Below are 19391 nucleotides of genomic sequence, written 5' to 3'. Positions count from 1 at the left end.
GGTAGGCTGCAGTCCATGGGGTCGTGAAGAGTCGGACATGACTGTGCGACTTCACTTACACTTTTCACTTTAGTGCATTGAAGAAGGAAATGGCAACCCACTCCAGTGTTCTTGTCTGGAAAATCCCAGGAACGCAGGAGCCTGGTGGGCTGCCGTCTATGGGGTCACACAGAGTCGGACACTACTGAAGAGACTTAGCAGCAACAGCAGTATAGTAACTATGGCATTCTATTGCTTATTGGTTGCATAAAATGCTTCTTAAAATGTAATGTTGGAAATCTATTCAACTGTAAGATTTGTCTCTTTGACAGCCTATAGTTGCTATATATATATATATATATATATATATATATATATATATATATATATATATATCTCCACTGTCCCATCTTTTAGTATACCACATTAATATGTTGGGGTTTTTGTTGTTGTTACTATTTCTTTTGCTAAATAGATTTTAGTGATTTTAAGAAGTAGTTATAGATATTTTGATTGTTGTTCATTCATTCAGTCATGTCCAACTCTTTTATGACTCCCTGGACTGCAACACATCAGGCCTCCCTCTCTTTCACTGTTTCCCATAGTTTGCTCAAACACATGTCCATTGAATTGGTGATGCCATCCAACCATCTCATCCTCTGTCACCCCCTTCTCCTCCTGTCCTCAATCTTTCCCAGCGTCATGGTGTTTTCCAGAGTTGGTTCTTTGCATCCGGTTGGTAAAATCCTCGAATTTCAGCTTCAGCATTAGTGCTTCAAAAGTATATTCAGGGTTGGTTTCCTTGAGGATTGATTGGCTTGATCTCCTTGCAGTCCAAGGGACCACCTGCCAGAGTTTTCTCCAGCACCACAGTTTAAGTCATCAGTTCTTCAGCCTCCAGGCTTCTTTAGATTCCATTTTCACATCTATACATGACCACTGGATAAACCATAAGGGTTTGTTACCGAGGAGACCTTTGTTAATAAGCTCATGTCTCTTCTTTTTAATACTAGGGCTAGGTTTATCATAGCTTTCCCTCCAAGAAGCAAGTGTGTTAATTTCATGGCTTCAGTAATCATTCACAGTGATTTTGGAGCCCAGGAAAGTTAAGTCTGTCACTAATTCCACGTTTTCCCCTTCCATTTGCCAAATAGTGATAGGACCAGACACCCTACATTAGTCTTTTGAATGTTGGGTTCTCAGCAAGGTTTCTACTTTCCTCATTTATCCTCATCAAGACCCTCTTTAGTTCCTCTTCACTTTCTCTTTTAACAGTGTTCCCATTTGCATACCTAAGGTTGTTGAAATTTATCCCAGAAACCTTGATTCCAATTTATTATTCATCCAGCCTGGCATTTTGAATAGTATAGTCTGCATATATTTCACATAAGCAGAGTGATCATGTGCAGTCTTGTCACTTGTCTTTCCCAGACTTAAACTGGTCAATTGTTCCATGTCTTGTTCCAACTCTTACATCTTAACCTGCATACACATTTCTCAGGTAACAGGTAAGAAGGTCTGTGACTCCTGTCTCTTTCAAACTATTCACAGTTTACTGTGATACATACAGCCAATGTCTTTAGTGGAGTCACTGAGGCAGAAGTAAATGCTTTTATGAAATTCCCCTGTTCCCTCTAGGATCCAATGAATGTTTCCAAATTGTTCTCTGGTTCGTTTATTGTTTCCAAGTCTAGCTTTCACATCTGGAAGTTCTTTATTTATATGTTGCTGAAGAATTTTGAGTTTTACCCCAGCTAGCATGTGAAAGGAACCACAGTGCATGCTTGTTTGAACATTCTTTGGCATTACAGTCCTTTGGTGTTAATGAAAACTGATCTTTTCCAATTCCAAATCTGATGACATATGAAATCAGTGTCCCAGTTTAACAACATCATTAAGAGTTTAGCCATTTCATGTTAATGACTGCTCAAAGGTTTTGCTTAAACCATTTGATTTCTCCTTCATATCTGAATAGGATCCTTGTTGGTGTTAGGTTTGGCTCAGTCATCATTTTGAGAATGTTCTACTACACTCTACTGTCCTATAGAGTTTATATTGAAAGATCAACTGCTATCTTTACGGCATCCAACTGTATGATATGAATCTTTCCTCTTGCTGCACTAAATGTTTGTTTTTTTTGTGTGTGTTTAAATATTGTTTGATTCATATATATCTATATCTATATCTATATATATATATCTATATATATATATATATCTATATATATATATATATATAACTTTACAATATTGTATTGGTTTTGCCATACATCAACATGTATCCACCGTGGGTGTACACGTGTTCCCCATCCTGAACCCCCCCTCCCTTGTTGTGGGATATTTCATTGGTTTCATCCTGTTTGGAACATTCTGGTGTGTTGGGACTCAGGGAGCTTTTTCCTTCCCCCATTTAATGGAGGTCTTCACGAATTTTCTCATGCCCCCCCCCCCTTTTTTAAATTTTTTTCTTTGGTCTTTTCTATGTGGATATTCTCATTATGGGGTATTTGATATTGTCCCAGAATTCTCAGAGCTTTCCATGTTTTTCTTTTTTAACAACCCCACTGAATTTCCTTTATTTCCTCCTTTCTACCTCCATCTAATTAGCTCTATTTCTGTCTCAGTTTAACTGTTGGTGGGAACCAACTGCTAATCTCAGTTATTCCATTGATTATTAGTGCTTGATTCTTCTTTATTTCTTCTAGATGTGTGGTAAACATGACTGCAGCCATGAAATTAAAAGACACTTACTCCTTGGAAGAAAAGTTATGATCAACATAGATAGCATATTGAAAAGCATAGACATTATTTTGCCGACAAAGGTCCGTCTAGTCAAGGCTATGTTTTTTCCAGTGGTCATGTATAGATGTGAGAGTTGGACTGTGAAGAAAGCTGAGCGCTGAAGAATCGATGCTTTAGAACTGCCATGTTGGAGAAGACTCTTGAGAGTCCCTTGGATTGCAAGGAGATCCAACCAGTCCATTCTGAAGATCAGCCCTGGGATTTCTTTGGAAGGAATGATGCTAAAGCTGAAATTCCAATAGTTTGGCCACATCATGTGAATAATGAACTGAACCGAATTGAAACATGCTTATTTCTTCTGAGTCCGGGCCTCCAGTGTATTTACTGGCAACTCCACTTACCTTTCAAGATTTGGGTCATCTTTACTCTCGTTATTCTGAATTATATTTCAGGAAAACTTCCTATATTTTCTTCTTTTGTTTATTTTGATGGGTTTTTATCATGTACCTTCACCAGCTAAGTATTTCTATCCCTTTTCATTTTGTTTAGATTGCTGTGGACTGGGTCCCCTTTTTGCAGGCTCGAGGGTTTTGGATCGAATTTGCTGTGAAATCTGATCTTTGTGGATGGGACTGGACTGGTAAGTATTCAAGGTTTAATGTTTGGAATATCTTGTGCCTATGCTCTGTCAGGTAGAGCTGGATCACTTCTCTATGAAATGCAATTAATTGTCCTGTAATGTGCTTTGTGGTGTCTGTGGATTTGATATGGATTCAGGCAGAGCCTTTTATAATGTTCATTTTTGTGTTTCTGCTTTGATGGAGAATAGGTGTGGGTTGTCTTGCACTGAAATTGCTTGCACTGATATTGCACAGCAATTCTACTTTTGAATGTGCTTCTCAATACTCCTTGGAGTCAGGAGTTCAACAATGATCTAAAGATCTTAACTTGACCTCATGGCCTCTGGGTTTTGGTTTCTGAGTTATATAGAGTAGCATCAATAATTCTATATCCTCAGAACAGGAGATAAAACTCAGGGTTGATGGTGAAGCAATTCTCCATAACTAAAAACAGTCAAAAGGATTCACCAAGTTGTATGGAGCAGAGCAAAGTGAGGAGGGAGACAAAGGTTTCTAGGAGGAGAAGGGAGAGTAAAAAAGTGAGAGTGCAATCAACTCAGGAATTTAATCTGTAAATGAAAATATATTCTAAAGATACAATTCTTAAAGCTATAAACATTGATTAATAAAAAGTTTCAAAAAACAAAGATTAAGAACCTAGAATAGAATTTAAACTACTGTAATTACTGTAAAAAAAAAAAGGTAGAATTCAAAATAAGTCTCAAACTTATAATGTAGTATATAGAAATGAAAGAAAAGGGGATAAAAAAAAAGAAAGAAAAGGGGATGATAAGAACAAAAAAAAATGTTTATATATTTAAAAAAATAAAGAATAATCTAACAGTTTCTCTAGAGTTACTGTGAGCTTAGTAGTGTCAGATCAGTGTCAGATCATCTCTTTTTCCTGCTTCTACTTGTTGTCAAAGGCTATTGCTGTGAACTGCACAGCTTCAGAGTTTCAATTTGTTGCACCTGTCACTTCTGAGCTAGTCCACCCTTCTTTGTTTATTTTTACTTCCTCACTTTGTAATTCTCTTCTGTGAAAAGTTCACACGTGACTAGATTGCACCATAACATGAGGGTACTGCAGGCCCTTATTTGACCTCACTTGCTAAGTGGTGCAGTGATGAGGGGGAGGACACTTAAAACAAATACCTGTGGGATATGTGGGTGTGGATGCTTAAGGTAGATGGATGACAGTGTGCTTGCCACTGCCATAGGTGTCATGTATTTTCTCGGTCCACCCTACTTAGGTTCCTAGGTGATCCGCAAGGGCACTGCCCAAAGTGGACCCTGTGTTTCATGCACTACCCAAGTCTAAGACACTCAGGCTCTTAGGTGCTCTGCAAGGGCACTGAACGCAATCAGCTATTTGCTTTGTTTACTTCCCAGGCTCAGACTGCTCAGGCAACTGGGTGGCAGGCAAGGCACTGTCTGAGGTAGGCCATGCTACCTGTCAGGTCCCAGCCACTTGGTTTATTTTTAGAGCAAGGCAGTTAGAGAAGGCAAGGTTCAGAAAAAAATGAGGCCAACACCTATGGAATAGATGACCTTTAATGAGGCAAGAAACAGCAGCAGTCAGATTAGCGAGCTGCTGCAATAACCGTAGAAAGCCACTGTCTTAAGGGGACCTGTTCTTCTCTGAGATTGTTTGGAGTAGCTCTCTCTTAAACAGCTGGGGCAAGGAATTTTGGAGATTAGCCAGAGGCTGGACCTGCTGGTAGCTGGGCGTAATCAGCCTTAATGTCAATATTTTTTTTCCTTCAAATGAGAGTTATTTTTTTGCTTAGAATGGTGGGAAGGACCTGGAGGGGAGTTTTAACTCCAGGCTCTTTTGAGCCATGTAAATTTCCTTCTTTGTTGGCTTTGCCAGAAGGGCAATTTGCAAGAATTTGGTGTGCCCCGCAAGGGTGCTGAACTCATGCTTTGACTCTACTGGCCTATGTGAACTGTGCATAAACCCAGTAAGACATGGTTAGCAACTGGCAGCTTGCTCAGAGTTTGGTGGGAGATTTGGTCTCTGGGCCTGATATAACAGCAGCCTCTTGCCTTCGGCCTTTGATAGAAACATTCCTCTCTGCCTCTGTAGAGGAAAGGTCCATAAATGGCAGCTAATTTGCTCACCTTTGATATTTTGTAATGTTCAATCTTTTGTTCTGTGAATGTGTCAGTTTTCACTATGTGGCCATAGAGACTTCTCTCAAGAAAGGTCCTTTTTTGTATTTTTGTCTCTGGTGTTCCCATGGTTAAGGTTGCTACATCACTTTAGCTCTGTCAGATCGTCCTCAGAGCATTAAAACTGGATCATTACCATAGGGCAGATGATACAGCCCAGGCATCCCTCCAAGGTCCACCTCAATGATGGTGGACAAGTTTATCTGAGTTTTTTCTCTGCGGGTAATTATAGTTAGGGACATGTGTTTTTGTTTTTCTTTTCCTTGGTTATGTTCTCTATGCGATCCCAGAACTCTCCACTGTCACTGATCTGAGAGGGTTTGTTATTGTCTGCAAGCTTCTCCTCATTTACAACTTCGTCTCCAAGACCAGCCTCAGCCCCTAAATACTTTATCTCTCTTTATGTCTCTTTTATTTTGTCCTACCTCCTTGTGAAAAAACATGTTTGACTTTCTGGGTATCTTGGGCCAGTGAACAGTATTCACACTTTGTATTCTGGGAGTTCTTCTATGTGCAGTCAATCCTTAAATGAATTTGTTGGGGAGAGAGTGGTCTTTCCCACCTCTTCCTCTGATATTTTGGGGCCAATATTCAATCTCCAAGACCTATTTCATTAACAGAAATCTTGTTGTTCTTCAGCCACTAAGCCATGTTTGACTCTTTGTACCCCCTTGGACTGTAGCATATCAGGCCTCTCTGTCTCTTACAGTCTCCTATAGTCTTCCTGAGATCCAAACATCTCATCCTTTATCACTTACTGCTCCTCCTGCTTTCAACATTTTCTAAAGGTCAGGTCTTTTCTAATGAGTCAGCTCTTTACTTCAGATGTGCAAAGCTTTGGGGCTTGATTTTCAGCATCATTCCTTCCAATGATTCTTCAATGTTGCTTTCATTTACCGTTCACTTGTCTGATATTCCTGCAAGGGTCTCTCACAAGTCCTTCCCAACAAAGCAGTTCAAAATCAGTAATTCCTTGGTGTTCTCACATCTGTACATGTCTTTGGAAAGAACATAGATGTGACTCTATGGACCTCTATTGGCCAAGTCATATCTTAGTTTTTAAAAACCCTTTCCAGCATCACTTTACTAGTGTGTGAGATGAGTGCAATTGTTCTGTAGTTTGAGCATTCTTTGGCATTATCTTTCTTAGGGATTGGAATGAAAACTAACCTTTTCCAGTCCTATGGCCACTGCTGAGCTTTCCAGATTTGCTGACATTTTGAGTGCAGCACTTTTATAGGAAATAGCTGAACTGAAATTCCATCACCTCCACTGGTTTGTTCATAATAATGCTTCCTATGGCCCACTGGAGTTTACATTCCAAGGTATCTGTCTCTAGGTGAGTGATCGCACTATCCAGATAGTTGCTGATTCAAGTACCTCAACTTGAAATTATTTCTCTTCTCTATCATCAATATCATTTAGACTACAGGAGCATATTGTGATACAACAACCTGCTGTTTCTGTGTTGTTGTTGTTTTTAATCAAAGGGTAATTGCTTTACAAAATTTTGCTGTATTCTGTCAGAAATCAAAATAAATCAGCCATAGATACACCTATATTCCCTCCCTTTAGGAACATCCTCCCATCTCCCTCCCCCTCCCACAGTCTAGGTTGAATATTTTTCATGGGGTTTCACCTAGCAGCTGCACTAAATCAAATGGCTCCAATGAAAAATTTGTAGCTATGTCTACTTCTATATCAAAATACCACATCATATCTCCATTACACAACAGTTATTTTCACTGAGGATGGAACCTTCTACCTTTCCATGTTTGTACTGTAATATGTCACCCCATGATGATCCTATTGGCCTAAACTACAACAGGCAGGCGCTTTATGTTTCCCAGTGCCAAAGATCCCTGATACATCCCTGCCTCTCTTTCTAGGTCAATATATCAACCACCTTCATTATTTGAAAATCAATAATCAAAATACAATTGTTGTACCAAATAGGTGTCAGATTATGCAGGACATGGAAGACTAAAATTAATGTTGGGAGATGTCTACAAATTCCTATAATTCTCTTATTTGAATAATAAAGTTACATGTTCATCTTCATAGTGTCAGTTTCTATTTGAAATGATTAAAGAGTAAATTGAGTATTTCAGTTCCTGGATATTTTACCCTGCTTTAATATAAACTCTTCTGTTCAAGGAAACATTCAATATTCATCCTAAGTAAGTTACACCTAATGAATTATTTGAAAAAAATAGAAAGTGAGAACAAAGTTAAAAGGCAAAATGCAAATAAATTGACTTCTGAAATCATAAATGCTGAACTGACTGGGTGTCTAAGTTAAGATGGTATCGGAGAAGGAAGAGTTACAAATCAAATTTAGAAAAAGCAAATGAACAGTATATATTTTAGTGCTTTCTCAGTTTTATTATATTATGTCCATTATTGGGAAGAAAGCTAAGAAGTTAGACAGCAGGTTATATATATATATATATGTTTTATACTTGAAAATGTAGATGTCCACTCAGTAATCATGATCACTATCATAGCATGACTGACATATTCAAAGATTGCACCAGTCAGCAAAAGATAGGCATTTTACAAGTGGTATTATATGCAGTCATTCTTGCTATGCTCTCCTTATGACATGCCTTGGTTTCCTCCCACCAAGACACCACCCTATATTTCCTAATAGATATTATGATGTTGCTTTACTTTTCCTGAAAAGATAGACTTAAATCCTTGTGGTGAATGCAGCATCGCGTCATGTTAATCAGTTCTTGGAAGACATGACATCTATTTCCACTCATAGCTTCATTATCTATCTGTTTCACTGAACTTCTAGAGCTACAATCTGGCAAAATATTTTCAGTCATAATAAGTCATATTTCACATCTTTTCCTAAGCACTTGCTTGGGATTGGAAAGAACCTGTCTTCCTTCCTACCAAGTTAACTACAGATATCCAATTCTTCTATGTGTTTCATGTCTACCCAAGTTTCCCTATGTATCTTGCATATCAGTTAAGACATAGTACCTGCCAAATGAGGTATTTTACGTACTTACTTATGTACTTACGAATTAGCAATAAAGAGATGCTAAATATTTTAGCAATCCAAAGCTATATACATTATTCAACAATGTCCCACAGCCTCCACTCTTATCATAATTGACCTTTCTTATTAACTGAGAATTTAGTAAGGTGATGTGTCTTCTTTACAATGCAATGTCTAGGTTTGTCATGGATTTTATATCCAAAAGCAAGTGACATTTAATTTGATAACCGAAGTCACCATTTGTGGTAATTTTGGAGCCAAATAAATAAATAAATAAGCTTGTCACTGTTTCCACACATTTACCCCTTCTATTTGCCGAGTTGTTATGGGACCAGATGCCCTTATCTTTGTTTTTAAGAATATTGTGTTTTCAGCACTGTTTTTCACTCTTCTCATTCACCTTCATGAAAAGGCTCTTTATTTCCTCTTCACTTTCTGTTTCCATGTTATCATTATATAGCTAAGTTTTGTTTTCTTTTTTTTTTTTTCTCCCAACAAACTTGATGCCAGCTTTTGATTCACTCACCTGGTATTTTAATAGTATACTATTTATATGATTGACATAAGCAAGTAACAATACAGAGCTTTGTCATTCTCCTTTTCCAAGTTTGAAGTGGTCAGTTGTTCCATGTCTGGTCCCAATTCTTGCATCTTGACTCATTTAAGGGTGGTTTCAACTGTTACTTCGTCAAGATTTTTCCATGTACCCCAACCCTTTTTGTTTGGGTGTTCTCTATCAGGACACGTGTGCTATGGTTTTTCCAGTAGTCATGTATGGATGTGAAATTGAACTGTGAGGAAATCTGAGCTTTGAAGAATCGATGCTTTTGAACTGTGGTGTTGGAGAAGACTCTTGAGAGTACCTTGGACTCTCAATGTCATCATGGGACATTTACCATTGCCCCAATAAGACATTTTCGGGTTTTATTATTATTATTTGTTGTGCACAACACTGTATTTGAATTATTTCTTCCTTTCTTAGTTCAGTTCAGTTCAGTTCAGTTCAGTAGCTCAGTCGTGTCCGACTCTTTATGACCCCATGAATCACAGCACGCCAGGCCTCCCTGTTCATCACTAACTCCTGGAATTCACTCAACACATCCATCGAGTCAGTGATGCCATCCAGCCATCTGATCTTCTGTTATCCTCCTGCCCCCAATCCTACCCAGCATCAGGGTCTTTTCCAATGAGTCAACCCTTCACATGTGGTGGCCAAAGTACTGGAGTTTCAGCTTTAGCATCATCAGTCCTTCCAATGAACATGCAGGACTGAACTCCTTTAAGATGGACTGGTTGGACTTCCTTGCAGTCTAAGGTAGACTCAAGAGTCTTTTCCAACACCACAGTTCAAAAGCATCAATTCTTCAAAGCTCAGATTTCTTCACAGTCTAATTTCACATCCATACATGACCACTGGAAAAAAACCATAGCCTTGACTAGACGGACCTTTGTTGGTAAAGTAATGTCTCTGCTATTTAATATGCTAACTAGATTGATCAAAACTTTCCTTCCAAGGCGTAAGTGTCTTTTAATTTCATGGCTGCAGTCACTATATACAGTGATTTTGGAGCCACCAAAATTAAAGTCTGACACTGTTTCCCCATCTATTTCCCATGAAATGATGGGACCAGATGCCATGATCTTGATTTTCTGAATGTTGAGCTTTAAGCCAACTTTTCACTCTCTACTTCCACTTTCATCAAGAGGCTTTTTAGTTCCTCTTCAATTTCTGTCAAAAGGGTGGTGTCATCTACATATCTGAGGTTATTGATATTTCTCCCAGAAATCTTGATTCGAGCTTGTACTTCTTCCAGTCCAGCGTTTCTCATGATGTACTCTTCATATAAGTTAAATAAGCAGGGTGACAATATTCAGCCTTGACGTACTCCTTTTCCTATTTGGAACCAGTCTGTTGTTCCATGTCCAGTTCTAACTGTTGCTTCCTGACCTGCATATAGGTTTCTCAAGAGGCAGGTCAGGTGCTATGGTATTCTCATTTCTTTAAGAATCTTTCACAGTTTATTGTGGTTCATACAGTCAAAGGCTTTGGCATGGTCAATAAAGCAGAAATAGGTGTTTTTCTGGAGCTTTCATCCTTTTTAAACGATCCAGCAGATGTTGGTAATTTGATCTCTGGTTCTTCTGCCTTTTCTAAAACTAGCTTAAACATTTGGAAGTTTATGGTTCACATATTGCTGAAGCCTGGCTTGGAGAACCTTGAGCATTATTTTACTAACAATGAAACTAAGGCATGCCTGTGGGGCAACTCAAGATGGGAGGGTCATGGTGGAGAGATCTGACAGGATGTGGTCCACTGAAGAAGGAAATGGCAAAGCACTTCAGTATTCTTGCCTTGAGAACTCCATGAACAGTATGAAAAGGCAAAATGATAGGATACTGAACGAGAAACACCCCAGGTCAGTAGGTGCCCAATATGCTACTGGAGATCAATGGAGAAATAACTCCAAAAAGAATGAAGGGATGGAGCCAAAGAAAAAAGAATACCCAGCTGTGGATGTGACTGGTGATAGAAGCTAGGTCCCATGCTGTAAAGAGCAATATTGCATAGGAACCTGGAGATTCAGGTCCATGAATCAAGGCAAATTGGAAGCGGTCAAACAAGAGATGGCAGGAGTGAATGTCGACATTCTAGGAATCAGCAAACTGAAATGGACTGAAATGGGTGAATTTAACTCAGATGACCATTATATCTACTACTGCTGGCAGGAATCCCTCAGAAGAAATGGAGTAGTCATCATGGTCAAAAAAAAGAGTCTGAAATTCAGTACTTGTATGCAATCTCAAAAAAGCCAGAATGATCTCTGTTCATTTCCAAGGCAAACCATTCAATATCACAGTAATCCAAGTTTATGCCCCAACCAGTAATGCTGAAGAAGCTGAAGTTGAACGGTTCTATGAAGACCTACAAGACCTTTTAGAAATAATACCCAAAAAAGTTGTCCTTTTCATTATAGGGGACTGGAATGCAAAAGTAGGAAGTCAAGAAACACCTGGAATAACAGGCAAATTTGGCCTTGGAATACGGAATGAAGCAGGACAAAAACTAATAGAGTTTTGCCAAGAAAAAGCACTCAACATAACAAACACCCTCTTCCAACAACACAAGAGAAGACTCTATACATGGACATCACCAGATGGTCAACACTGAAATCAGATTGATTATATTCTTTGCAGCCAAAGATGGAGAAGCTCTATACAGTGAGTAATAACAAGACAAGGAGCTGACTGTGGCTCAGACCATGAACTCCTTATTGTCAAATTCACACTTAAATTGAAGAAAGTAGGGCAAACCACTAGACCATTCAGGTATGACCTAAATCAAATCCCTTATGATTATTCAGTGGAACTGAGAAATAGATTTAAGGGCCTAAATCTGATACATAGAGTGCCTGATGAACTCTGGAATGAGGTTCATGACATTGGACAGTAGACAGGGGTAAAGACCATCTCCATGGAAAAGAAATGCAAAAAAACAAAATGACTGTCTGGGGAGGCCTTATAAATAGCTGTGAAAAGAAGAGAAGCAAAAAGCAAAGGAGAAAAAGAAAGACATAAACATCTGAAATGCAGAGTTCCAAAGAATAGCAAGAAGAGATAAGAAAGCCTTCTTCAGTGATCAATGCAAAAAAATAGAGGGAAACAACAGAGTGGGAAAGACTAGAGCTCTCTTCAAGAAAATCAGATATACCAAAGGAATATTTCATGCAAAGATGGGCTCGATAAAGGACAGAAATTGTATGGACCTGACAGAAGCAGAAGATATTAAGAAGAGATGGACAGAATACACAGAAGAACTTTACAAAAAAGATCTCCAAAATCCAGATAATCACGATGGTGTGATCACTCACCTAGAGCCAGATATCCCAGAATGTGAAGTCAAATGGGCTTTAGAAAGCATCACTACGAACAAACCTAATGGAGATGATAGAATTCCAGTTGAGTTATTCCAAATCCTGAAAAATGATGCTGTGAAAGTGCTGCACTCAATATGCCAGCAAATTTGGAAAACTCAGCATTGGCCACAGGACTGGAAAAGGTCAGTTTTCATTCCAATTCCAAAGAAAGGCAATGCCAAAGAATGCTCAAACAATTGCACTCATCTCACATGCTAGGAAAGTAATGCCCAAAATTCTCCAAGCAAGGCTTCAGCAATATGGGAACCATGAACTTCCTGATGTTCAAGCTGGTTTTAGGAAAGGCAGAGGAACCAGAGATCAAGTTGCCAACATCCACTGAATCATGGAAAAAGCAAGAGAGTTCCAGAAATACATCTATTTCTGCTTTATTGACTATGCCAAAGCCTTTGACTGTGTGGATCACAATAAACTGTGGACAATTCTGAAAGAGATGGGAATACCAGACCACCTGACCTGCCTCTTGAGAAATTTGTATGCAGGTCAGGAAGCAACAGTTAGAACTGGACATGGAACAACAGACTGGTTCCAAATAGGAAAAGGAGTATGTCAAGGCTGTATATTGTCACCCTGCTTGTTTAACTTCTATGCAGAGTACATCATAAAAAATGCTGGACTGGAAGAAACACAAGCTGGAATAAAGATTGCCGGGAGAAATATCAATAACTTCAGATATGCAGATGGCACCACCCTTATGGCCGAAAGTGAAGAGGAACTAAAAAGCCTCTTGATTAAAGTTGAAGGGGAAAGTGAAAAAGTTGGCTTAAAGCTCAACGTTCAGAAAACGAAGATCATGGCACCCGGTCCCATCACTTCATGGGAAATAGATGGGGAAACAGTGGAAACAGTGTCAGACTTTATTTTTCTGGGCTCCAAAATCACTGCAGATGTTGATTTCAGCTATGAAAAGATGCTTGCTCCTTGGAAGGAAAGTTATGACCAACTTAGATAGCATGTTCAAAAGCAGAAACATTTCTTTGCCAACAAAGGTCCATATAGTCAAGGCTGTGGTTTTTCCAGTGATCATGTATGGATGTGAGAGTTGGACTGTGAAGAAAGCTGAGTGCTGAAGAATTGATGCTTTTGAATTGTGGTGTTGGGGAAGACTTTTGAGAGTCCCTTGGACTGCAAGGAGATCCAACCAGTCCATTCTGAAGGAGATGAGACCTGGGATTTCTTTGGAAGGAATGATGCTAAAGCTGAAACTCCAGTACTTTGGCCACCTCATGCGAAGAGTTGACTCTTTGGAAAAGACTCTGATGCTGGGATGGATTGGGGGCAGGAGGAGAAGGGGACAACAGAGGATGAGATGCCTGAATGGCATCACTGACTCGATGGATGTGAGTCTGAGTGAACTCTGGGAGTTGGTAATGGACAGGGAGGCCTGGCGTGCTGCGATTCATGGGGTCTCAAAGAGTCAGACATAACTGAGCAACTGAACTGAACTAAATCTGTGTTCTTGACTGAAGGGCATAGTTGGGTTCCAAGAAGATAAGTTCCCTGGAACATTTGACTCCTACTTCTCCCTTGCTTCCCCTAGACTAGCAGATGGTCAGTGTGCAGAGGACGGCCCAGGAGCACCATAGGATGTCAGGCAAACCTCTGAACCCTTTGGCTCCCGGGAATGGGCCGAGTTGTCCCTGGAGGTCCCCAGCCATTCGGGCACTCTTTCTCGCGATTACCAGTACTGGGAACCACGCGGGCCCCTGGACACGGGTGCCCCTGGACCCGCCCGCCCGCGGGTAGGAGCCTGGTCCCCTGAGGTCTGCCCACCTGGCACGGAGCCTGCAGAGGCCACCGCCATACAGGCAAGAGCTCTGGCCATTGGGGGGCTCAGGTTTGGCCAGGCCCACACCTTGGTGGCCTGCTCAGAGACAGTGGACAGGGAGACTGTGTGTAGCGCGGAGGAGCCTGCTGCCAGCCCCAAGTGGGAGGCACCGCTCCCTGCCCGGTTAAGGTCCCTGCAGACCTTCCCCATGGACCCCTCACACCCACCTTTGCCCCAGTTTGCTCTGCAGAAGGTGAAGGACAAGCCCCCGCATCTCATCCAGGATGACAACACTGCCAGGTAGTGCCTCTACCTACCTTCTTGCCCGTTTTAAGACTCCCTCAAACTGCAGGAGGGTCCCTTGCATCATTTCTTGGTGTGAATATGCCCCCCACCATCCCCTCTCCCCCTCCCCAACCCCCCACCGCCACCAGCAACCTTGACCCCACTCCCCATGCTGGGTCCTGGGGCTAACACGGAGAGAACCCTCCCACCCTCCCACCTCCTCCAGTGGTCACTTGGATTTTTAACTTGCTGGCGATTTTCCTGTCCCCCAAAGCTCAGAGGATCAGTGCAAGGGTCACAGTCGAGTCCAGTCGCTCAGTCGTGTCTGACTCTTTGGAACCCCATGGACTGTAGCGGGCCAGGCCTCCCTGTCCATCACCAACCTCCACAGTTTACACAAACTTATGTCCATCCAGGGAGTGATCCATCTAGCCATTTCATCCTATGTCATCTTCTCCTACCTTCCATCTTTCTCAACATCAGGGTCCTTTCCAATGAGTCAGATTTTGCATCAAGTGGCCAAAGTATTGGAGTTTAAGCTTCACCATCAGTCCTTCCAATGAATATTCAGGGCTGATTTCTTTTAGGATGGACTGGTTAGATCTCCTTACAGTCCAAGGGACTCTCAAGAGTCTTCTCCAACACCATAGTTCAAAAACACTCTGAAGAAAAATGAATCCACTCCCATTCCAAAAGAAAGAAGCTTCCTTTGAAATCTGGGACATTCTGAGGTTGGTTTGTGTGTTTGTTACAAGGGGAGGACCATGCCCAGCAGCAGGCATGAGCCTGAGATTTGAAAGCTCACAAAAGTGTAGGTATGAGTTTCCCTGGAGCCTGTTTCTGGGTTTGCAGTGTGTGTCTGTGAGGAGGGACCCAGGAGGGCTGCTCCAGGATCGTTGAGTCACCACAGGCATCTTGGGATATGAGAATGTCCTTGTGGGCAGTGTGGTTTATTAGACCTAGGGTGGCAAGCAGGGTCTTTCCTCATAGCTCAGTCAGTAAAGAGTCTGCCTGCCATGCAGGAGAACAAAGTGAAAGTGAAGTCACTCAGTCATGTCCAACTCTTTGTGACCCCGCAGACTGTAGCACCATACCCCTCTGTCCATGGGATTTTCCAGGCAAGAGTATTGGAGTGGACTGCCATTTCCTTCTCCAGTGGATCTTCCCAACCCAGGGATTAAACCTGTGTCCCCTGCACTGTAGGCAGACACTTTACCATCTGAGCCATCAGGTAAGTTGGACCCAGGTTTCATTCCTGGGTCTGGAAGATCCTCTGGAGAAGGGAATAGCAACCCACTCCATTATTCTTGCCTGGAGAATCCCATGGACAGAGGAATCTGGTGGGTAACAGTCCATGGGGGTCACAAGAGTCAGACACGACTAAGCAACTAGAGAGAGAGAAAGAGATGTGGGCTGAGGGATCCCTTGGAACTGGGTGCTGCTTGGGACCAGGGCCTCTGGGCAGATCTGTCCAGACTCACCTGAAAGGAGTCTGGACAGGGGCCCAAGCCTGGCCTACACAAAACCTTGCACTGCTCTGGGTCCTCATTATCAGCAGGAATGGATGCGATTAGGTGGTGGTAAGGCCTGGTCCACTGTGTGGTTTGTTCTCATGTAGAGGAAGCACATCATCAAACTTCCTGAATGTGGCAGTCTACATGGGTTTCAAGAGGAGAGGTAATTGTGCTCAGAAATGACCTTGAAGACCTGCTTTGTCTGAAAGGCTATCACAAGCTGTAGAGGGTTTGTTTCTATAGACTTTTTTTTTTTTTTTTCCCTCAATCAAGTTTCCCCACAAAGCGAGTGTTGGGATAGAGATTTAAATAGATGCTGAATATGGCTTCACTTGTGGCTCAAATGGTAAAGAATCTTCCTGCAATATGGGAGACCTGAGTTCAATCCCTGGGTTCGGAAGATCCCCTGGAGAAGGGAAAGTCTATCCACTCTAGTATTCTGGCCTGGAGAATCCCATGGATGGGGTTGAAAAGAGTCAGGCAAGACTGAGGGACTTCCACTTCACTTCAAGGCACCAGTAGGTGGGGAAGTTTTCTACAGGTGGAATGAAGAGGTGTCTTTCTTGTGCTTTCCTGCTTGGGTGGGATTCTGGAATTTTCCTTCTGAAGTCTAGCACCTGGAGGCAGAGGAGGGTCAAGAGATGCAAGTTGCAGGACAGGAGCAGAACTCCTAGATCGCATCTCCCCATACTGGAATGTGTGACCTGGATGGGCCCATCTTTGAGTCAGGCTCCCCTGTATGGAATCCCCCCAGGACCAGCCTATTTGCTCATCTGAGTTCTGATCATGAGCCATGCCTGGGTGCATGGCGAGTCTCCAGTGGACGACCCTTATCTTGGCAGAATTGAGTGGGTGATGGAAAACAACACCAAGGTGAAGATGGTGCCCATCAAAATAGTGCACTAGGATAGCCAGCCTGAGAAGGAGAGCTATTAGGCAATGGCCCATCCCCAAGATATCTCCATTGCCCTGTGGCCTTGAGCAGAACCAGATCAAGATGTTCAGTACATCAGAGCAATCATACTCATGCTTCTGCCCCTACAGCTGCTATGTTCCCAAGCCTCAGCCCCCCAGCACCCTGGACCCCCCTGACAAGGCTGGCTGGGCCTCCTCTCCGGTGCTCAGCTACGTGAAGGCCAAACACAGGACCACCAATGAACTCAAGTCAGAGGAGCTGGCCCATGAGATCTCTGGGCAGGGATAACTCACTGGCGAACATCCTGGAGCCCTGCATGAGGAAGAGAACCATATGAACCTTATAGAGGACTTCTTCCCCAAAGACAAGCACCTCCTGGAAGGAGTGCAGCAACAGAGGAAGATGCTGCTTAAGATGCCCTCACCCAGGATGGCGGAGAAGAAGTGAGTAGGCCACCCCCCACACCTCTGCCTCTGTCCTTCCCTGAGCACATTTCTACCTCTTGGGCTTCCAGGGCAAGAAGCCAGGGACCTAGCTTTTAATCTATTCTCTCATGTGCATGATTTTTGGTGACAGATTTCTAGATAAGTGCTTGGCACTTTGGGAATTTTTTTTTTTTTTTTTACACCTTCCCATTTAAATGTCCATTCTGGGAACAATGGTGTCAGTTGGGCAAAGATTGGAAGAGACATGTTTCTAGCAATGCCCATGGATCCTTTTCTCATAAGGCAGTGGTTCTCCTCTGCTGTCTGGCCTCAGGGCACTTGGCAATGTTGGGAGATGCTTCTCGTTTCCCCTGAGAGACTGGAGGCCAGGGATGGTGCTCATCGATCTACAAGGGCACAGGATAGCCGCCCCACCCCCGTCCCCACCAACAACAAAGAATGGTCCAATGCCAAAGGTCACTAGTACCAAGGTGCAGAAGCTTGTAACAGAGGAGTGAAATTTGAGGCTATGAAGTATATATGCTTAGAAAAAAGGCCTTCCGTTGTTTTGTATTTAGCCAAAGGGGGTGAAGTTGCTGTAATTCATTCTGTAATGTATGGGGTGCTTCCCTGGTGGTTCAGATGGTTTAAAAATCCATTTGTGATGGGGGAGACCTGGGTTCAATCCCTGGGTTTGCAAGATCCACTGGGGAATGGAATGGCCACCCACTTCAGTATTCTGGCCTGGAGAATCACACAGACAGAGAAGCCTGGTGGGCTATACTCCCTGGTGATCACCAAGAGTGGGACACAACTGAGTGACCAATAGTTTCACAAGTTTTGTTTTGTAAAAGACCCTCTCTAGCCTCTTGTATTCAGTCACCTGCCCACGAAGGTGCATCTGCCTACATCTGTCCTTTTTGTGCATGTGATCTCAGGAAGCATCACTGACTTACAGTAGAAGAGAACACAAAAGCATTGCAACAGACAGCCTCAGAGGCTGCAAATGTGGCAGCTGGTGGAAGGATGCCTGGTGAACTTGGGGCTTGTGGTCACACTTACAGTGGCAACAGACAGCTCCCCATAGACCTCAGGTTCCCCCCAGAAAACTATCTGTACTGTCCTCTTCCACAGGTAGACTTTGGGTGCCATTTGGCAGGGGTGTTCTAGTTCTGGGTGACTTTCCTGATGGCTCAGATTTTAAAGCATCTGCCTGCAATGCAGGAAACCCAGGTTAGATCCCTAGGTTCAGGAAGATCCCCTGGAGGAGGAAATGACAACCCAGTCCAGAACCCTTGCCTGGAAGATCCCATGGACAGAGGAGCCTGGTGGGCAACAGTCCATGGGGTCGCAGAGAATAAGACATGGATGAGAAACTTCACTTTCTAGTTCTGGCTTAGGCACCTACCCTTTCCACACTTCTTTTTGTTTGCTTGGTTGATTGATTTTTTTTTTTTTCATACCCCATACCATGCGGAATCATTGCTTCCCAACTAAGGGATCACACTCTTGCCCCCTGCATTGAAAGACACAGTCTTAGCCACTGGACCACCAGGGAAGCCCACTCTGTCCCTGCTTTAGCTGTTTCCTCTCTCTTGCTGATATCTTTTGATGGCCCCATGATTTGCAGGTCTCAGTCCAGGTTTCAGGTGTGTCTTTGTGCACATGATAAGAGCTAATATGAATGTTCTGCTGTTTGGTTCCCCAGGAGGGAAGAGACCAGCCTGCTGGTGGCTGCGCCTTCGGCCACCTACTACAGCACATCAGCCCCCAAGGCAGAGCTGCTGATAAAGGTGAAGGAGCTGCAGGAGCAGCAGGAGCCAGAAGAGGACTCAGGGAATGACTTGGACCATGATCTGTTAGTGAAAAATTTAAGGAGGCCGAAATCTAGATGATAATGTGCTGGCAGGAGGCAGGTGGTGGCCCTCGGGTCCACCCTCAGCCTGGCCCTGTACCATGAGGCATTTGTATTGGGTAGGACACTGACATTTGGGCCTGCATGTGAAGTCTTTTGTGGGAG

The 19391-nt window shown here is 42.6% G+C and overlaps 1 pseudogene; it reads left to right on the top strand.

The window, feature by feature from the left end:
- The first annotated feature begins 14439 nt into the window (after positions 1 to 14439).
- LOC132344555 (protein Shroom2-like) lies at positions 14440 to 19266 on the top strand (annotated as a pseudogene).
- The last annotated feature ends 125 nt before the right edge of the window (positions 19267 to 19391 follow it).

The sequence above is a fragment of the Bos taurus genome, chromosome Y (genome assembly GCF_002263795.3).
Source record: "Bos taurus isolate L1 Dominette 01449 registration number 42190680 breed Hereford chromosome Y, ARS-UCD2.0, whole genome shotgun sequence".
NCBI lineage: Eukaryota > Metazoa > Chordata > Mammalia > Artiodactyla > Bovidae > Bos > Bos taurus.
The sequence above is the reverse complement of the archived record's forward strand: the minus strand, read 5'-3'. Positions and strand labels throughout refer to the sequence as shown.